Source organism: Anguilla rostrata, chromosome 6 (genome assembly GCF_018555375.3).
Source record: "Anguilla rostrata isolate EN2019 chromosome 6, ASM1855537v3, whole genome shotgun sequence".
NCBI lineage: Eukaryota > Metazoa > Chordata > Actinopteri > Anguilliformes > Anguillidae > Anguilla > Anguilla rostrata.
Window position 1 is genome coordinate 56449755 of NC_057938.1, and position 19571 is coordinate 56469325.

The following is a 19571-nucleotide window of genomic DNA, read 5'->3' on the forward strand; positions in this document are numbered from 1 at the left end:
GGCCGACTCGGCCGCTAATGAATTAAGGAGCTTGTCTGGGATGAAAGGGGGGCTGTGGTGTGACGTGCACGCGGGAAACAAAGGGACAGGCAGCGCGAGGGCGTGGCAGCGCCGCTGTGCCAGGCACCGGGGGGGGGGGGGCATGGGGGGGCAGATCACCCAGCTGGGCTGAGGGGGGGGGGGAATCCACAGCTGGGGATGAATGCAGCTCAGTTATTACAGCAGTCTGAATGCACACTCTGTCAACCCCCCCCCCCAAACTGACAACAACAGGACACCACACACCCTAGAGAGAGAGAGCGAGTGATTGAGGGAGAGAGAGGGAGAGACAGACTCAGAGAGAGGCAGAGGAAAGGAGAGAGAGAGGGAGATGGAGGGGTGAGAGGGAGAGGAACAGAGAGAGAGAGAGAGAGAGATAGGGGCGAGAGGTAAAAAGGAAAGAGAGAGGGGGAGATGAGGCAGACAGAGATAGAGGGAGGGTAAAAGAAAAGTAAAAAGGGAGAGAGAGAGGGGTAAAATGTGAGAGGCAGAATGAGATAAAGAGACAGAAAGAAAGAGTGCATGTGAGAGAGAGATAGAGAGCGAGGGAGAGCGTGCACACAGAAGAACAGAAGGCACAGAGGGCTGGTTGAAGTGATAAATGCAGTGGCTCTCATTCAGGGCGCTGAGAGCCCACGCAGCGGAGTCTGAGCTGATTTAGTACGCTCTGTCAGAGCGGCTGGGCTGGGAGGTCCTGATAAACCAGCGCTGCTGTTTACAGCCTTTACACACCCGCCTACTGAGGACCCGCATACACACACACCTGCTTACTGAGGACCTGCACACACACACACCTGCTTACTGAGGACCCGCATACACACACACACACACACACACACCCGCTTACTGAGGACCCGCATACACACACACCTGCTTACTGAGGACCCGCATACACACACACCCGCCTACTGAGGACCCGCATACACACACACCTGCTTACTGAGGACCTGCACACACACACACCTGCTTACTGAGGACCCGCATACACACACACACACACACACACACGCTACTGAGGACCGCATACACCACCTGCTTACTGAGGACCGCATACACACACCGCCTACTGAGGACCCGCGATACACACACACTGCTACTGAGGACCTGCATACACACACACCTGCTTATTAGGGACCTGGATACCACACACACCTGCTTACTGAGGACCTGCATGCACACACACCTGCTTACTGAGGACCCGCATACACACACACCCGCCTACTGAGGACCTGCATACACACACACCTGCTTACTGAGGACCTGCATACACACACACCTGCTTACTAGGGACCTGGATACACACACACACCTGCTTACTGAGGACCTGCATACACACACACCCACCTACTGAGGACCTGCATACACACACACCTGCTTACTGAGGACCTGCATGCACACACACCTGCTTACTGAGGACCCGCATACACACACACCTGCTTACTGAGGACCTGCATACACACACACCTGCTTACTGAGGACCCGCATACACACACACCTGCTTACTGAGGACCCATATACACACACACCCGCTTACTGAGGACCTGCATACACACACACCCGCTTACTGAGGTCCCATATACACACACACCTGCTTACTGAGGACCCGCATACACACACACCTGCTTACTGAGGACCTGCATACACACACACCCGCCTACTGAGGACCCGCATACACACACACCTGCTTACTGAGGACCCGCATACACACACACCTGCTTACTGAGGTCCTGCATACACACACACACACAGACCCATAGACACACACACACACAGACCTGCACACACTCACACACAGACCTGCACACACACTCACACAGGCCCATATACACACACCAGACCCGTACAAACACACACACACAGACACTCACGCAGGCCCTGTATACACACACCCACTTATAGAGGTCCCATATACACACACAAAGGCCCATATACACACACACTCACACAGGCTCTGTATACACACACACTCACACAGGTCCATACACACACTCACACACACACGCCCGTACACACACCACCACTCAAAGCCTGTGTCTCTTCCACCTTCACAACCACAGGCCCGTTTGTTCTGTTCATCCTCCACAAGCGAACACTTTTCCGAACAGCTATAATGACTCTGTCTTGTGTTTTAACACTTAAGAGCACTGTCCCTTATTCACTTTTACGGCCTTGTCTGATATTTTACAGCATTCCATTTCTAACCACAAGGACATTTTGTCCGTAACTTTTGTTGACGAGAGTGTGAATTAAACAGCATCACAAGGGACAGTGTGAAAAAGGAGACATGGTATGAGGATCTAACTGAACTGCCGGACTAACTGGCTTAAATCTTTCACTCAAAAGTTAAGCACAAAGCACCATAGAGATGAGATCTCCCACAACCCCCCAGCCCTGATAGATTTCATCACCTCCATCGACCAATCACATTAAGGCTCTGGACAGGGACAGTTACCAGAGGAGAATGTCAGCAAGCGGGACCATCATCATCCCCCCACCCCCCCCCAGGAACCAGCACATTCAAGACATCTTTAAGACATCAGAGTACACTTCTGTTTTTTTTCTCCAAAGATTCTGAACTGCTGTCTGTAACTCAAAATAAATTACTGTAGGTACATCTTACACAGCCATACACGTCTTCACATAATGCAAATCTGTAATACCGTGAAGAACAAAAACGAAGCTGTTATTTGTCTATATAAATATAAACAGCATGTTCTTGTATAATCTTACATATAGAGCAAATAGAGAAACAAATAAAGGTCCTTCTGTTGACTATGATTAAATGAATGAAGGTTAGGAGATTATTTTGCACCCGGCTGGCTCGTCAGTTCCTCCTGGAGCAGGAGCGGGGAGCAGGAGGACTCTGAGAGCGGATGTGAGGAGGAGGGCGGAGTTTATTAGAAATTATCTCCTGATTGACACCTCTCTCCACCTAACAGATTCAAGACCAGCTCAGACAGGAACCTGGAGCCTGAGTATATGAAAGAGCCAGAGCCTGTGTGGGAGGAGTCACTGTGGGGGCAGAGTTAAAGTGGGCGGGGCCAAGTGAGGGGCAGGGTTGAAGTGGGCGGGGCTATGTGAATTGCACATGTAATGTGGGCGGGGCCATGTGAGGGGCAGGGTTAGAGTGGGCGGGGCTATGTGAGTTGCACAGGTGATGTGGGCGGGGCTATGTGACTGGTCCCTGTGTCACTCCTTCCTGCCACCATCTGTCCCCAATCTGAGTAACGGCAGTGGGCTCCTCCAGACCGGCCCTGACTGGAAGCTCCCCAAATCCCATCAGCCCCGTGGAGCTGATCTGGGTCTATTTCAGACCTCTGTGGAGCTCAGGAACCAGCGTGGGCTACGCCAGGCCTTCCAAGAGACAAACACGGCACATGTGATACCAGCCAACGCACCTATGACATCATCTTATCGCACAGGCATAACATACTTATTTAACCGTTTCTTTGTAAGGGATCATGCACAATATTAAATATAAATGTTGCAATTTCAGGTATTGCACCAGAAGCTTATTTTTATCTACAGTTCCTCAGCTGGTTACAATACAAATACATTAATAAACTCTTCTTTATAAAAAAAAAAAAACTTTGATACTGAGTATGTTTAATACGCAGCGCTTTGTGCTTTGAATGCGGATATTAAACACGGCTCCATGTCCAAATGACCTTATGTGACCCCTCTGATCTCCTGCACCTCAGAGCACCTTCAGGAAACACCTTTACCTCTCCGATGAGACCACCGCACGCCTCCCTCTGGAGGGGCAACAGCACAGAGCCACAGACCTCTATATCCATGTTAAATGTGCCTGAATCCCACTCCTTTATTACATAAAGCCTGTTCAGCCCACTGGCGCTGAGGGAACCTGGAAGCACTCGCCCCACACACACACACACACACACACACGACTCACACACACACACACACACACACAGACTCACACACACACACACACACACAGACTCACACACACACACACACACACACACACAGACTCACACACACACACACACACACATACCACTGGTGTTCATAAGTCACAGGAGAGCTCTACTGGCCCAGGATGACCAGCTGAGGACGCATTACTGAGCTGGGTCTGCCCCCACAGGGGCCTGAAGAGTCTAAGGTACGGCAGGAACCTGTATAGGTCTGACACAGAAGCCCAGTGGATTATGGGTAATACACGCAGAAGAGCGGCTGCGTGCGTCCTCTTAGACTCTGATGATGGGAGTCTAAAACACATAAAACTGCTGTGCCCCACTTTGGAATCAAACCTGCAAACCGCCGGTAATGAGCTTTTATCCCGAACCAGCGCATGCCCCCCTGCACACCAGCGCATGCCCCCCTGCACACCCCTGCAGCTGCCACAGGCATGTGAACACTGAATAAGCACATTATCAACAATTTGGCAAGATTTTCATTTCTGCCCAACTGGGGTGTGTGTGTGTGGGGGGGGGGTGGTTGAACCACTTTGAACACTCTGTGCTGCCATGGGAACCCAACAGTGACAAACAGAGAAGTGAAATAGCTAGACCACACAATTCAATGGAATTTCCCCTTACTGAAAACCCACACTGGCGCTGACCAATCAGAACAGTGGATGAGAGAAGGCATCAGGCTGGTGGGAGTATCTCAGTTTCAGTTTGGGGGAGTAGATCAGTCTCAGGCTTGGGGGAGCATCTCAGTTTCAGTTTGGGGAAGTAGATCAGTCTCAGGCTTGGGGGAGTATCTCAGTGTCAGGCTGGGGGGAGAGGGTGGTCTTACTGTCTGTTGCCAAGCAGGACTCCGCATATTTTTGGCCAGATCTATTTTTGCAGACGTGCTATAATCAGAATCACTACGGCGCTTGAGCCCCTGATTCCTGAAGTGGTCTGCTCTTCGGTTTGTTGACACAATCAAACAAGAGGGCAAAGCAAGCGGTGAGGGAGAATGACTGGACGAGTCATGTGGGTGTAAGGGTTTTACATGCGTACAGTGCTACAGTACAGTACAGTACAATCCACTCTTCTGATCCCACGCTGTGTGCCCTAGCTACATCTGTATCGACTTTCCTAACAGATATTCACAAAACTACTGATCCACTTCTGTCCCTGTCTGATGCAAAAATATAGTGGAAACAGATCAGCTGATTGTGGCCGTTTTTTTCATTTTTCTTTTCAAAATCTTTCAGAGGGAACACTAGCGACATTTCCACGCTAATGTGCTTAATGACCAAGAAGGAAATGAGCAAAAGTACAATTTTAAAAAAGTAAAAAATAAACAAACAAATAAATAAATAAATAAATAAACAAACATATAAATGAATAACTAAATAATAATCATTCTAAATCTGATATGACAGATACATGTGTCCCTGGCCTCAGGTTTCAGTAGTGTATATATACTCTGTGTTTCTTACGAATGTGACAGCTGTTACAGCACTACCTCCAGCCCACGCTGGTGTCACAATGAGCATGACCTCTGACCCCAGCCCTTCACAGGCACGCCGCTCTTCCGCTTTAATCGCCACGGTTACAGCCGTCAGAGCCGATGCACTATGGGAAAGATTCCAAAATAAATCCCTTTTTTTTGGAGCTTTATATCTGCATAAATGGAAGCATTTGTCTTTAAATAATCAACTCGATATTATTGCACATGATATTACTGGCATTTAAGCCTCACCCAGCGCGATGCGCTCATCGTTACACAGCTGGATTTACACTGACAGGTCAGGTGACTTTCTCAAGGGTACAGCAGCAGCGCCCAACCTGGGACTGACCTGTAGGCCAGTTCCCTTAACCGCCATCCTACACAGCCACCCCCAGCAGCTTCGTACTTCAGGCAATTAGCCAAATGTCTCCTGCCCTGGAGGGTGGTGGAACCTGCGTTTCAGCGCTGAAGTGCTTAATTGAAGTCTCTGATTGGCTAAGAGGTCCTCACGTTCTGTGTCGAAGGCCTACATTGGCTGCCGATCGAAAGGAAACCATAGAAACCTGCGGCACGGCAGCCCTCCAGGTCTGGAGTCTGAGGTGACTCCAGATATTTCTTCACTCTGTCTTCCTTCTCTTGACTGTTCCTTCTGATGGGGGGAACAGCATAAAAAAAGATGGAGGCTGGTACTCTGGAAAGGATATTTCTCGCCCAGGCTCAGCAGGGTAAGTGTTTTATCAGCTGTCAGCAGGGAAAGTGCTTTCTGAAACGGACAGAGTTTGAAAGGAGAGCAGGGCAGCATTAATTATGGAAGGTATTTGAGGCAGGATGTTAATGTTAATTGTCTGTGTTTTGGCCCGTGAGAGAACAAGAACATTTCACTTTATCTTCAGGTCTTTCCACACGCAGTAAAGCCACACTCGAGCAGATGAATGGTCCTCACACACACGCACACATGCATACACGCACGTATGTGAATACAGTAGCCCTTCGTGGGGCTCCACAGCCAATCAGGCGGCTGGATGGCCGGCTCCTGGCCCTGCGGACACATGAATGCTGGCTGTCTGCGGCCGTTGCAGCCGGTTGTTGTTGCTAAATGAGCCGTTCACCAGCCCACTGCCTGTAAATGCCAGCGTAACCATGCAAAAAACAACAACAAAAAACACACTGTTGACGTAGCAATGAAGCGCATTATTAATCTACATCATGAATATGAAGCTCACCCCGTTTATCTTTTTTTTATTACAGCAGATGTCACATGACACACGTTAGCCCGGCCAATGAGATCTGCTGAGGTCACACGCGAGGAGCCTTTAGGCTAACGCTAACCCTCGGCGCGCTGGTCGCAGTGCGTCCGAGCTGCAGCCGGTCAGAACCTCAACGTCTGCTCAGAGCGCAGGTCACCAGTCCTCTCAAAACAACAGAAATCGCTCTTCCTGGTTTGCAGCGCATCTCTGCAGCAGAGTGATCACAGGAAACGCAGTGCTCGTGAAATAAGCTGAAGTTTTTATGGACATTAGTTTGAATATTACTTCAGCTGTCAGCAAAATCCGTGCTGTACATTTTTAAAGAGCCAAACCTTAATTACATTATGATTCACAGAACCGCCTTCAACAACGTGCCAAACACTGAATAATCTGAATAATCCCCGCTAGTTACATGCAGTTTGCCTCTTCCTCAGTTGTTATTTCAGCAGCTGAACGTGACAGAACTGGCCTTTTTAATTCAGCATCACATCCTAACGTTCGTTAATAATCTGCCTGAGAGCACCGAGCGTGTTCTCATTCAGTCAGAACAGGATCCAAACAGGGCGAATCAGAGCGCGGTGTGTGTGTGTGTGTGTGTGTGTGTGTGTGTGTGTGTGTGTGTGTGAGTGTGAGTGTGTGTGTGTGAGAGAGAGAGTGTGTGTGTGTGCATGTGTGTGTGAGAGAGAGTGCAGATGTTTTTCATGCGCTGAATAGTTTCGCCCCAGGGACCCACGAGGTCTGCCATGTTGGATTTTCCGCCATTTTTAGAGTTTCATTTGAACCCTGACAGCCCTGGGGGGGGGCGGAGTTCTGTTTGCTTGCTTGGGCCTTGCAGCCCCGTCTATCAGCATATTTTGCAAAAAGTTTAAATATTTTTTGAGCATCTTTACTGTGTGTGAGTTTGTGACTTGGGATGACACACACCCTGTTCAGAAGCCAGAAAAAGAGTCTATTCACAAATAGGGATGGGTGTCATTTAACCTACGCTGATTATGATGCTACTATGATGCTACTACCACTACCTGAATCACAAAATGCCTGAATAGGTATTCCATAAATATATGTCTGCAGGAAATAAATACATAAATAATATTCTTCAGTCTATTTAAATAATATACGATGTGAAGTCAAGCGGTCAAGCGGAAACCTTGATTAATCTACAGTAAACTGATCCTCACAAGACTGGGCAGAGAGATAGAGAGAGATAGAGATAGAGTGAGGGAGAGGGGGAGAGAGAGAGAGAGGGAGACTGAGAGACAGAGAGAGAGTGAGAGGGGGAGAGAGTGAGAGAGAGGGAGAGAGGGAAAGAGACAGAGAGAGAGAGGGAGAGAGCGAGAGAGAGACAAAGAGGGAAAGAGACAGAGAGGGAGACTGAGAAACAGAGAGAGGGAGAGGGGGAGAGAGCAAGAGAGAAGGAGAGAGGGAAAGAGACAGAGAGAGAGATAGCGTTCACCGCTGAGTGAATCTATTCTCCTTTACCCTATGCATCCTGACTCATACCAGTGACTTCAGCACACAGCCCAGAGAACAACACAGAACCCATCAGCAACACAGCCCTGGGTACACACACACACACACACACACACACATACACACATGCATTTACAAACTCATCACGCATTTACAAACTCATCATGCATGTGTAAAGTCATCACATCACACATTTGCAAAACCATCACATATTTTGAAAGCCATTATGCATGTACCGAGCCATTACGCATTTGCACACTCATCACACGTGGACAGAGCCTCTTCCTCACTGCTGCGGATACCATGGGCCCAAAACTCAAATACCTCTCTGTCTGAAAGGATAGATCCCGATCAGATCTGCTCCTTCAGTGTGCACCAGAGCCAGTGAGAGTGATGACTGCACATTTTTCACCTCTCCATTATGCTAGCCTGTTAGAAACGATCGCTTTTCACATGACTTATTTTTAGACGGAAAAGGACAGAAGCAGTCGTTTGTGTCTCCGGCTGAGTGACGCGAGGCCCTTTAACGAGGCAGAGCGGAGAGGCCCTTTAACGAGGCCGAGCGGAGAGGCCCTTTAACGAGGCCGAGCGGAGAGGCCCTTTAACGAGGCAGAGCGGAGAGGCCCTTTAACGAGGCCGAGCGGAGAGGCCCTTTAACGAGGCCGAGCGGAGAGGCCCTTTAACGAGGCCGAGCGGAGAGGCCCTTTAACGAGGCCGAGCGGAGAGGCCCTTTAACGAGGCCGAGCGGAGAGGCCCTTTAACGAGGCCGAGCGGAGAGGCCCTTTAACGAGGCCGAGCGGAGAGGCCCTTTAACGGGCAGAGCGGAGAGGCCCTTTAACGAGGCAGAGCGGAGAGGCCCTTTAACGAGGCCGAGCGGAGAGGCCCTTTAACGAGGCCGAGCGGAGAGGCCCTTTAACGAGGCCGAGCGGAGAGGCCCTTTAACGAGGCCGAGCTGAGAGGCCCTTTAACGAGGCCGAGCTGAGAGGCCCTTTAACGAGGCCGAGCGGAGAGGCCCTTTAACGAGGCCGAGCGGAGAGGCCCTTTAACGAGGCCGAGCGGAGAGGCCCTTTAACGAGGCTGAGCGGAGAGGCTCTCTGAAAGGTTAATGTGTCCATCTCCTCACAGCCAGAGCTGGGCTATCACAGCTCCACAGAGCAGCCTGATGCTGGAACATAGATACCACACACACACACACACACACACACACACACACGAGTACACACACACACGCAAGTACACACACATACACACACGTACATGTACACATGCACACACGCACGCATACACACATGCACATATTTCAATTCTGTGAACTTGCCATCCTTTGGATTACATTCCAGAATTTAAATAAAACTGCAAACTCAGATTACACATGCTAATGTATAAGATTACTGTATTTTTGCCCTCTGAATGAACCAGACTGGCTCTCTCTCCTGGGCTTCCAGACACTGCAGGTCACCAGCCAATTAAAACCTGTCTGCCCTGTCGCCATGACGCCCTGCTGGTAGAACATTACACCCATTAGAGCTCACTGGCACCACATCCAAATGACTGACGTCTTTAAAGGGTGTTTAAATTCAGAAGGACGTGTAATTAAGTAAATACATGAATAGGCACGCAATAGATTAACCTTTTACCATCTGGATAACAGTTAAGGGTTTCATTAAAAATAAATATTTCAATTTCAGGCAATTTTTTTATTCCAGGTGTCACCTCCTAAAACTCAAATCCTTCCTAAGAGACACAGCAGCACTGCCAAGATTGTCCATTAGGGGGCAGTGGAGTGTCCCCTGGAGAGGCGAGGATGAGGTAATGAAGAGGAAACGAAGCAGGTGACAGGTGTTCTAATGACGTCTCATTAACACGGACAGAGCGGGCCGCGTGGAGCCAGTCACCTGCACCCGCCCCCTCTCACCTGCGAGACAGGGTCTCACCTGAGTCAAACAACCTGCAACACTCCGATGTGTGAATTAGTCACCGCTGCCGCATTCGCACGGCTATTCACTCCCGCAAAACGGCGTTGCCTGGTACTCACAGCTAGCCAAGGCGGAGTTTAAATGCGCTCAACATATAAAAGCAACCTTGAGCTCAAAGCTGTTATTATGACGCTATTAAGACTGAGTGGACATGCGGAGCAGACCGACTGGGGCTTCAGACTGATGTGAGACGGAAGGGGTTTCATCTTCAAAGATGAAGCTGACTCTCTCCGATTGCTCCCTTCCTTCCGCTGCCGGGTTTTCAGATTCACGCGCAGGGTGAAGAAAGCCGTCTCCGCCCGCCACGCCTCCCCTTTCTCAACGACATGACAGCGCGGAACGAACCGTCTCAAACGAGCCGCGTCCGATGCGGTGGAACTCAGCTCTTATAAAACCCCAAAAACACGTAAGAGATGCAGAGTACCGCTCTGTCCTGTTTCCGCGCCGACAGTCACTGATTCAGCACACGGAGCCCAGAGTCTTTTCCTCATATTTCCTCATATATTTTTAAACAGAGGGGGAGGGGGAGCACTCATGTGGCAGAGAAACAAGGGCAAAGAGTTTGCTGGGTGGCGCATCCTGTTAAAGCACTGTTCCAGTGCAGGGATGGCGAGCAGTAGCTGAGCTGAAAAGAAAACTACCACACAAAAAAAAATCCGGTTACAGCAAGAGGAAAAAAAAAACTAATAAATAAAGCATTGTTCCGCTCCCGGTGCATGAAATAATCCCGTCCCCCCCCCCCGCCCGCCGAACGCCATGTCAGACATCAGATCCCAGCCGCTAATCTGCGCGATGTTCCAGACTCGGGCGCGGCCTGATTCCAGAGCAGCGTCCCGCAGGAGTGATGTCAGGGCATGCCGAAGGAGGCCGGCTCAGGGAATGGGGGGGGGCAGCTCGGGATGGGGGGGCTCGGAGATGGGGGGTGGCTCAGGGATGGGGAGGGTTGGCTTGGGGATGGGGGGCTCGGGAAGGGGGCTCGGAGATGGGGGGTGGCTCAGGGATGGGGAGGGTTGGCTTGGGATTGGGGGCTCGAGGATGGGGGCAGCTCGGAGATGGGGTGGCTCAGGGATGGGGAGGGGTTGGCTGGGATGGGGGCTTGGGGATGGGGGCAGCTCGGAGATGGGGGTGGCTCAGGGATGGGGAGGGGTTGGCTTGGGATGGGGGGGCTTGGGGATGGGGGCAGCTCGGAGATGGGGGGGTGGCTCAGGGATGGGGAGGGGGTTGGCTTGGGGATGGGGGGTGTGTATTTGGGCCATGGCCCCCAGGGCGGAGGGGGGAGCTGCCGCTGCCCCTGCCAGCGTTTTACCTGCGTATGAAACACACAGAGCTGCTTTACAGCACTGCAGGGCCGATGTGTGTGTGCTCACTGTGAGAGTGTGCTTCTCATCTGCCACTGCGTCTCCGATATAGCGCCTTTCCCTGAGACTTTCACACACCTGTCAGCACAGCACAGGAGCTCACCGACCCACAGTCAGTACTGACACACAGACCCACAGTCTGTACTGACACACTGACCCACAGTCTGAACTGACACACTGACCCACAGTCTGTACTGACACACTGACCCACAGTCTGTACTGACACACTGACCCACAGTCTGTACTGACACACTGACCCACAGTCTCTACTGACACACAGACCCACAGTCTGTACTGACACACTGACCCACAGTCTGAACTGACACACTGACCCACAGTCTGTACTGACACACTGACCCACAGTCTGTACTGACACACTGACACAAGTCTGGTCTGTCACCAGTTACTCCCCACCATATGCACACTGTTATAAACTCCCTCCCATACGCACACTGTTATAAACTCCCTCCCATACGCACACTGTTATAAACTCCCTCCCATACGCACACTGTTATAAACTCCCTCCCATACGCACACTGTTATAAACTCCCTCCCATCGCACACTGTTATAAACTCCTCCCATCGCACACTGTTATAAACCCTCCATACGCACACTGTTATAAACTCCCTCCCATACGCACACTGTTATAAACTCCCTCCCATACGCACACTGTTATAAACTCCCTCCCATATGCACACTGTTATAAACTTCCTACCATATGCACACTGTTATAAACTCCCTCCCATATGCACACTGTTATAAACTCCCTCCCATATGCACACTGCTATAAACTCCCTCCCATACGCACACTGTTATAAACTCCCTCCCATACGCACACTGTTATAAACTTCCCATCACCTGTATGCTGTCAATGTAACTATTTTAAAAATACTCAGCACATGAGTTCTGCTCATCCTAAAACACCGCCCCTCCCACACGCACTCTGCACATGCAAAACTCCACATCGACGGCTGCGTCAGCGTCGGTCTCTGGCTGGATGCGGTTACTATGGGAACAGGTCACAGCTGGAAGACGGCTTTTGCGATTGGCTAATCATCAGGCCCTCCCCAGGAGTCACCCCACCTGTGCACCTGCAGCACAACGAGCTGAAGACAGGTGAGACGGAGAATCACTTCACACCTGAGAAAAGGTACCGACTCTGCCAGATTCAAAAATATGCCAGGAATCCCCCTCTGAAGTGTTCTGAAGTGGAGATCACATATTCTATTATGTGCGACTGTAAGAAGGAAACATGTTTGAAAATGTTTCATTTTAACAAAGAATTATTTCTTGTTGCACGTGCACATTAGATGCTATCGCACACAAAGTAACCAGCTGCTAATGTGTGTTCCTCACTCAGTCGACCATGTTCATCCCACAACTATTCTGAAGCAGGTTAAGGATAAGTGTGGGATAGGTAGGTTCTGTCCAGTACAAAACACTCCGGTGAACGTCCCAAAGTGAAACATCCATTTGAATGCACATGAAATCCATTTCTAAAAGTATGCAGGACTTCCCTCTGTTTTGCTATTCATCAGTCACCTGTACCTTCACAATGCAAGATCAAAGTCTTAAGTAAGAAGTCTTTTATCCGTGCACAATACCTTCCGGAACAAATTCACAGCATTCCAGAGAGAAATGGTAGCAGACTTCTCTCACAAGCCACTGGCAGAGTCTGGAGTCTAAGGAGGTCCCCCCAACCCAAATCTCCCCCTGAGGAGGAGGGGGTGCAACTGAAGATCCAGCGACTCTAAAGAGACCAGTCCAATGCCTGTCCCGCCACAACTGTCCCGTCAACACCCACAACCTGAACCCGACACCTGTCCCATCGGCACGCCCACGCCCAGGCCACGCCCAAACACAGTGTCACGGGACACACTGAACCGCGTGTGTAACCCTCCACTCACGGCCCACACAGCCACTGCTGCCTGATAAAACCCAGCCTCGGACCCGTGAAGGTCACGCCTGTAAATACGATCAGCCCGCGGTGTGGAAACAGTCCAGAACACTTCCAAGGTGACACATCATTTAAAGGAAGAAGACCAACATCATGCAAGATCTCCATCTTCGGACTCCATCCAGTTAAACAGAGCCACCTCCCCATGATGTAAGACCGTCATCCCTAACTAATTAGTGTAACAAGCACAAACACATTTTAAAGTTCATTCTTAAAAATAAAAAAATAAAAACTTAAACCCACTTATTTTAACCTACGATCATTCGCCTTTAGCAATATAATCCTCCCATCACCTTTGCACTGTACGTATTACTGGGAAATTTCTACCCTACAATACAAAACTCTAATGCTAAATCTGTACTGTACGTTCTCTAATGAGCCTTCACTGCAGCCATGGTGAGCATACAGCCTGCCGGCCAATCACAGCCCAGCTCCAGAATAAGAGCAGCCCCGGCGACATTATTCAGGAACTCATCTCAAACGGCCTGATTAAAGGCTATCCCCGTTTTAACGTGTGAACGCATCGCTTGTTTAAATGCAGCACATATCCGACCACAACAATTTAAAAACTACTTTAAAAAGATGCGGAAGGCTTGCGATGCACGTTTTATTTTTCAGTATTTAGGCGTTTCATTTCAAAGCTCTACGGCATATAGGCTGGAGTTCAATTTCAGTTAAAGTCTATAACTGCAGCGAACACAGGCTTTAGTGGGCCACAGTACTGGGCCAGAGTCACATTTAGGATCCTTACACTGCTCATACTGTTACACACACATACACAGTATGAATGTCAATATACACACTGAACCACACACACTGTGTTTATGCTATAATACACTGCATACATGCATCCATGCATCCATCCTAGAGCTCATGCCCAGGCTGTTCAGTCCGTATATCTGCTAGGCCAACGCATTGGAAACACCATAAACGCTCTGTGTCCTCCAGGGTCATGACACTGGGAGAATCCTTCAATAGACCATAGAATAAACAAAAGTAGGACACTGCAGAAACAGTCTCATGACCTGAGTGACATGTATTATAATGATCCCTGGAGCCATGTGTAACACAGAGCAAGAAAACACACACACACACACACGCTCACTCACACACACGCGCACACACACACACACACACACGCTCACTCACACACACGCGCACACACACACACACACACGCTCACACGCATGCATGCATGCACGCACACTCACACTCACACTCACACACACACACACACACACACACACACACACACACACACACACACTACTCCAGGTCTACACAGGGTAACAGAGGAGCAGAAACCCTGCAGAAGGGAGTTTAGCGGTGGTTAGAGAGCAGGCTGCACCAGCTCTCTTAATCAGGGGGATTTATGGAACCGCTGACTGATTTTCCTCTCGTCGCTGATAACAGATCACTTATTTACATCTCCTGGGATTTAAAGATTCTTCCCAGATAAGAGCCCTTCTTCAGCTTGGCCTGTCGGCCCGGAAGGTTCCACCTGAAGGTTTATTTCTGGGCGCAGTTAGAGGGCCGAGGGGACTTTTATCTTAAGAACCGCTGTTTTGATGTTCTTCCAGGATAAAATACGCCCTCGCCACAAACACAGGCAGGCTCTACGGCCTCCCTTTCTCCACCGCGTCTGCCCAAAGCTCTCAGCGAATGAGAGAGGGGCCCGGCTCGGAGTGATTGATTGCCGTCATCTGGGGCCAGATGCACTGCATGCATATTAAACGCCGCCAGCTTTCAAGAGCAGAATATTTCACTGAGGTGAAGTGACTCAGGTAAATAAGAGAGATCCAGGTGCCCTGTGGCCGCCACACCTGCCCTTCAAACCGGCTACCTGCTCAGGACTGCCCTACGTTACAATGGTCATGTGACAACAAGGGCATAACGATGAGAGAATATGATAATTAACCTTAACGACTTCTCAAACGACAAGTTAACGAGAGGCACGGCACTTTCAGCAAGGAGATCGTGTCAGTAAAATTCAAGCTATAAATGGATAATATCTAAGACAGGTCTGTTCAGCTGGGGTCAACGTCCTCCTTGCCCTGTGAGCAATGAGAAGAATAAAGTATCATTCTGATGGATAAAACAATTTGACTGTGACTCTATGTGGTGTGACTGTACTGTATGTGCTGTGACTGTACAGTGACTGTATGTGCTGTGACTGTACAGTGACTGTGATGTATGTTCATAGACTGTGACTGTATGTGCTGTGACTGACTGTATGTACAGTGACTGTGACTGTATTCCTGTGACTGTACTCCTTACTTCACTCTAGTGTTTCTTTTGCGCCTCTACATCATGAAACCTATGCACTTGTTGTACGTCGCTCTGGATAAGAGCGTCTGCTAAATGCCTATAACGTAATGTAATGTAATGAACAGTGACAGTGACTATGAGTGTGACTGTACTGTGACTGTATGCACAGTTACTGTGACTGTATTACTGTGACTGGACTGTGACTGTGAGTGCTGTGACTGTATGTACTGTGACTGGACTGTGACTGTGAGTGCTGTGACTGTAACACTACTGTGACTGTATTACTGTGACTGGACTGTGACTGTGAGTGCTGTGACTGTAACACTACTGTGACTGTATTACTGTGACTGGACTGTGACTGTGAGTGCTGTGACTGTAACACTACTGTGACTGTATTACTGTGACTGGACTGTGACTGTGAGTGCTGTGACTGTAACACTACTGTGACTGTGACGGTACTCTGACTGTGACTGACAAGGTTCACATCTGTACAGTGGCAGCACAGCTCCCAGGAGAGACAGTAACACAAGTAGCAGCTGTGTGTATTTTAAGCAGACATCTGCTTTGATAACATACCTTGCATATTTTATTCAGTTTTATAAATAGCAAGCATAAAATACTTCAGTCAGTATGCGCAATTAAAAAAACAACAACAACAGAACAAGCTGAAGGGCCCTGATATGAAATATAAGCTATAAAAGCTTATAACATCAATTTATGTAAGGCATTCGTTCATTTCAAATGGAAAATCAGCAAGGGTGTTTTCAGAAGCGATATTTTTACCCTGCATATGATCGTCCGAGTATTAAAATGGCCTTCTTTCAGACGTTAGGACAGGTCTGAAGTGCAAAACGGCACCGGGTCACGCCAAAGGGTGTGTTTACAAACTTCCTGTCCTCTGGCCACCAGAGCTCCTGCACCCTGTGGGTGGCAAAAGGCTGGGATGCCCAACCCCAACCAATCCCCCCCCCCCCCCCCCCCGACCCGGTTAGCCAGGCCGCCTCGGGGAGCCTGAAGGCTTCTGGGCCCAGAGGCAGAGCTGCATCACAGCCACACAACACATGACCTTCAACTCACACACACACACCACACACACACCCACACAGACTCACATCAGCACAGCACTCACACACACACACACACACACACACACACACCCCCACATCAGCACAGCACTCATACAGCACAGAACCACATCAGCACTCATACACACCCACACACACACACACACACACAGCAGCACAGCACCCACACACACACACACACACACACACACACAGCAGCACAGCACCCACACACACACACACACACACACACACACACGCACAGCACCCACACACACACACACACACACACACACACACACACATCAGCACAGCACTCTGAGCCCTGGAGCTGTGGACAAGCCTAACAACCCCGTGGGGCTCATCATCATCATCATCATCATTATTATTATTATTATTAGTAGTATTGTTGTTGTTGTTATTAATATCATTATTACTGTTAACAATAATCGTACCATGTTGATAAACAGCAATGTAATAGTATCATAGCACAACATAATACATAAAACAAGTACAACACTCACAATAATAATAATAATTCTAATAGCAATAACAATATACAGCACATAACAACTAGCAAGTTACGTACAGTAATAACTGGTGAACTACTTGACACCTGGAATACTATTAAAAACTATGAACAGTTTGGGAAATTTCTGAGCAGTGTGAATTACACCCACCGGCAGTGCAGAAGGCCGGTGGTTAAGCGAAAGCAGGCCACAGCTAATACTGTGATTTTCCTCCCTCGTGCACGCCGGATAATCCCGAGCACGCCGAACTTGAAAACTGACCATCTGCACATCCACAACGCTGCTGCAATTCACTTTAATCTGCCAAGCCACGTTAAAGATCGCGGATAGACTGACACTTAGCTCGTATATAAATACCCACCATAATAAACTTTGAGCGATAAGACATCGCTGCTAAATTAGAAAAATAAAGCGGCGGTGTAACGCGGCTGATGAGTCCGTGACCCTAAAGTGTACACACATCCATTTCCTTAAGGCTCACTCATTTAGCCGCCACCGAAGCTGTCCGTTATTCACAAACGCAAAGATAAACAACGAGACGATGGGTGTCCGTCCCGTTTGACAGCGACAATCACACACAAGCGAGTATGCATGGTGCAAATCCTAACAGCATGCGTGTTTATTCCACTGTCTTGTGCTGGAAGAACAATCACGGTAATAGAGAGCAAGTGTGTAAACCCCTCAGTATTTCACTGATAGAGATTGCAAGAGGCAAAAAAAATATGTGCACAAAATGGCAAACCGTTACGCGCTAATCAAATAAGCAGACCTACCTGCTGTCTTGTTTAACGGCCTTACATGTCCTGCTGGTTATTATATTTTTTGGATTGCTATTGTGGGTACCGTTATGTGGCTGCCAGCGCCATGTTATCACTGTCCAGTGTGCTTTACAATCCGGTATTGATGCGAAGACAGTGTGCTACATCCGGGCTGTTGTGGAGCAGAGCTTCGGGCGAACGAGCGCTTGGAAACGGAGCACCTGAGTCGAAGCCGCCGCGCCGTGTAATGCGCGCGAGTGCGCGGCTGCGAGGCTTTACGGAAGACCGTGTAGCACAGCGAACGCGGTATATTCCACAGACACGGAGACATCGGCGGCCGTCCGCTTCATAGCGCGATGCTAGCTGGAGTCGACACCTCGCTTTAAAAATGACAGGTGTGGCCACCCAATAGAACTGTGAGCGCTGCGATCTGCGATTGGCTACACTGTAGGTCATATGGATAACACATTACCAACATCCTATGTCTGTAGCGGTTTTCTATCTATATATTTTTCTTATAACGAATCCATTCTTAATGCACCGTCATTTAAGCAGTCGTGCAGTGTTGACTTGATTTCTGGAACTGACACTGGAGTACTTGATACACTTAGATTTGTTTTAGAGGGGTATTCAAAAGATCAAAGACACTGAACTGACCCACTTTGGTTCAGCTGTACCGGAGATGCGACTACGCGGGATGCTAGTTAGTTGGTGTGAGCTATGCAAAGTCACCAAACTGCAAAAATAGCTTTAAAATGACTGCGTGAAAATAAATGAATGAATGAATGAATGAATGAATGAATGAAAAGCACATTATTATGAAGTATTGCAATATACAATTTTTATTTCATATTCATATGGGTGCTGGCAAAAAATCAATAACCCCTTTGCATAATGTGACTGACAGTAGCCTGCAAACAGTCTGAGATGTAATAATTATTCAAATTATGCAGAAAATAAATTTTACTTCAGGATACATGGCTCGGTTCTAGCTAAAAAAAGCTAAATATATAGGGAACAGTGGCAGTTTTAGCATAATTCTCCACTACTGTATGTCACTTTATCTAGATCTGCTGAGTGATTGTAATAGCTATGTAATGTAAGACAAAAATATTATTATCTCTTTGGCGCCGAGAAATTCATTTTGACCTCAAGCACACTGTGAGCTACTGTGCTTAAATATTATTTATTGTTTCAACATAACTTTGTGTTTGAATGACATGTGCAATAATACATTCTAATCTAGTTGATAATATGCATGGCAAAGGAGATATAAATCGCCCTCTAACATACACACAATTCCCCCATAAGCCCCACCCACCAAACTCTAACTCCACCCCTCACACAAGCCACGCCCACTGGCTTTTTGGCCTTCTAACCGTCGATGTATGTTGCTTTGGCCCGCTGACACTGACTCTGTTTTATTCATCTGACTGTCTTTGCTGTGGCTGTGTGTTTATTTAACTACTGACATCCTCTGTACATCAACCTTGG

General features: G+C 48.7%; 1 protein-coding gene across 3 annotated transcripts in view; it reads right to left on the minus strand.

Moving 5' to 3' along the window:
* pak5 (p21 protein (Cdc42/Rac)-activated kinase 5) overlaps window positions 1–18483 on the minus strand; it is a 54500-nt gene extending 36017 nt beyond the window's left edge. Inside the window, exon 1 of one of the 3 annotated variants that reach the window (XM_064340786.1) lies at window positions 18093–18480. The gene's annotated coding sequence lies outside the window, so the exon portion shown is untranslated. Of the gene's footprint in view, window positions 1–18092 lie in introns of all 3 variants that reach the window. The other 2 variants (XM_064340787.1, XM_064340788.1) reach the window with 2 other exon arrangements.
* Window positions 18484–19571: the final 1088 nt, after the last annotated feature.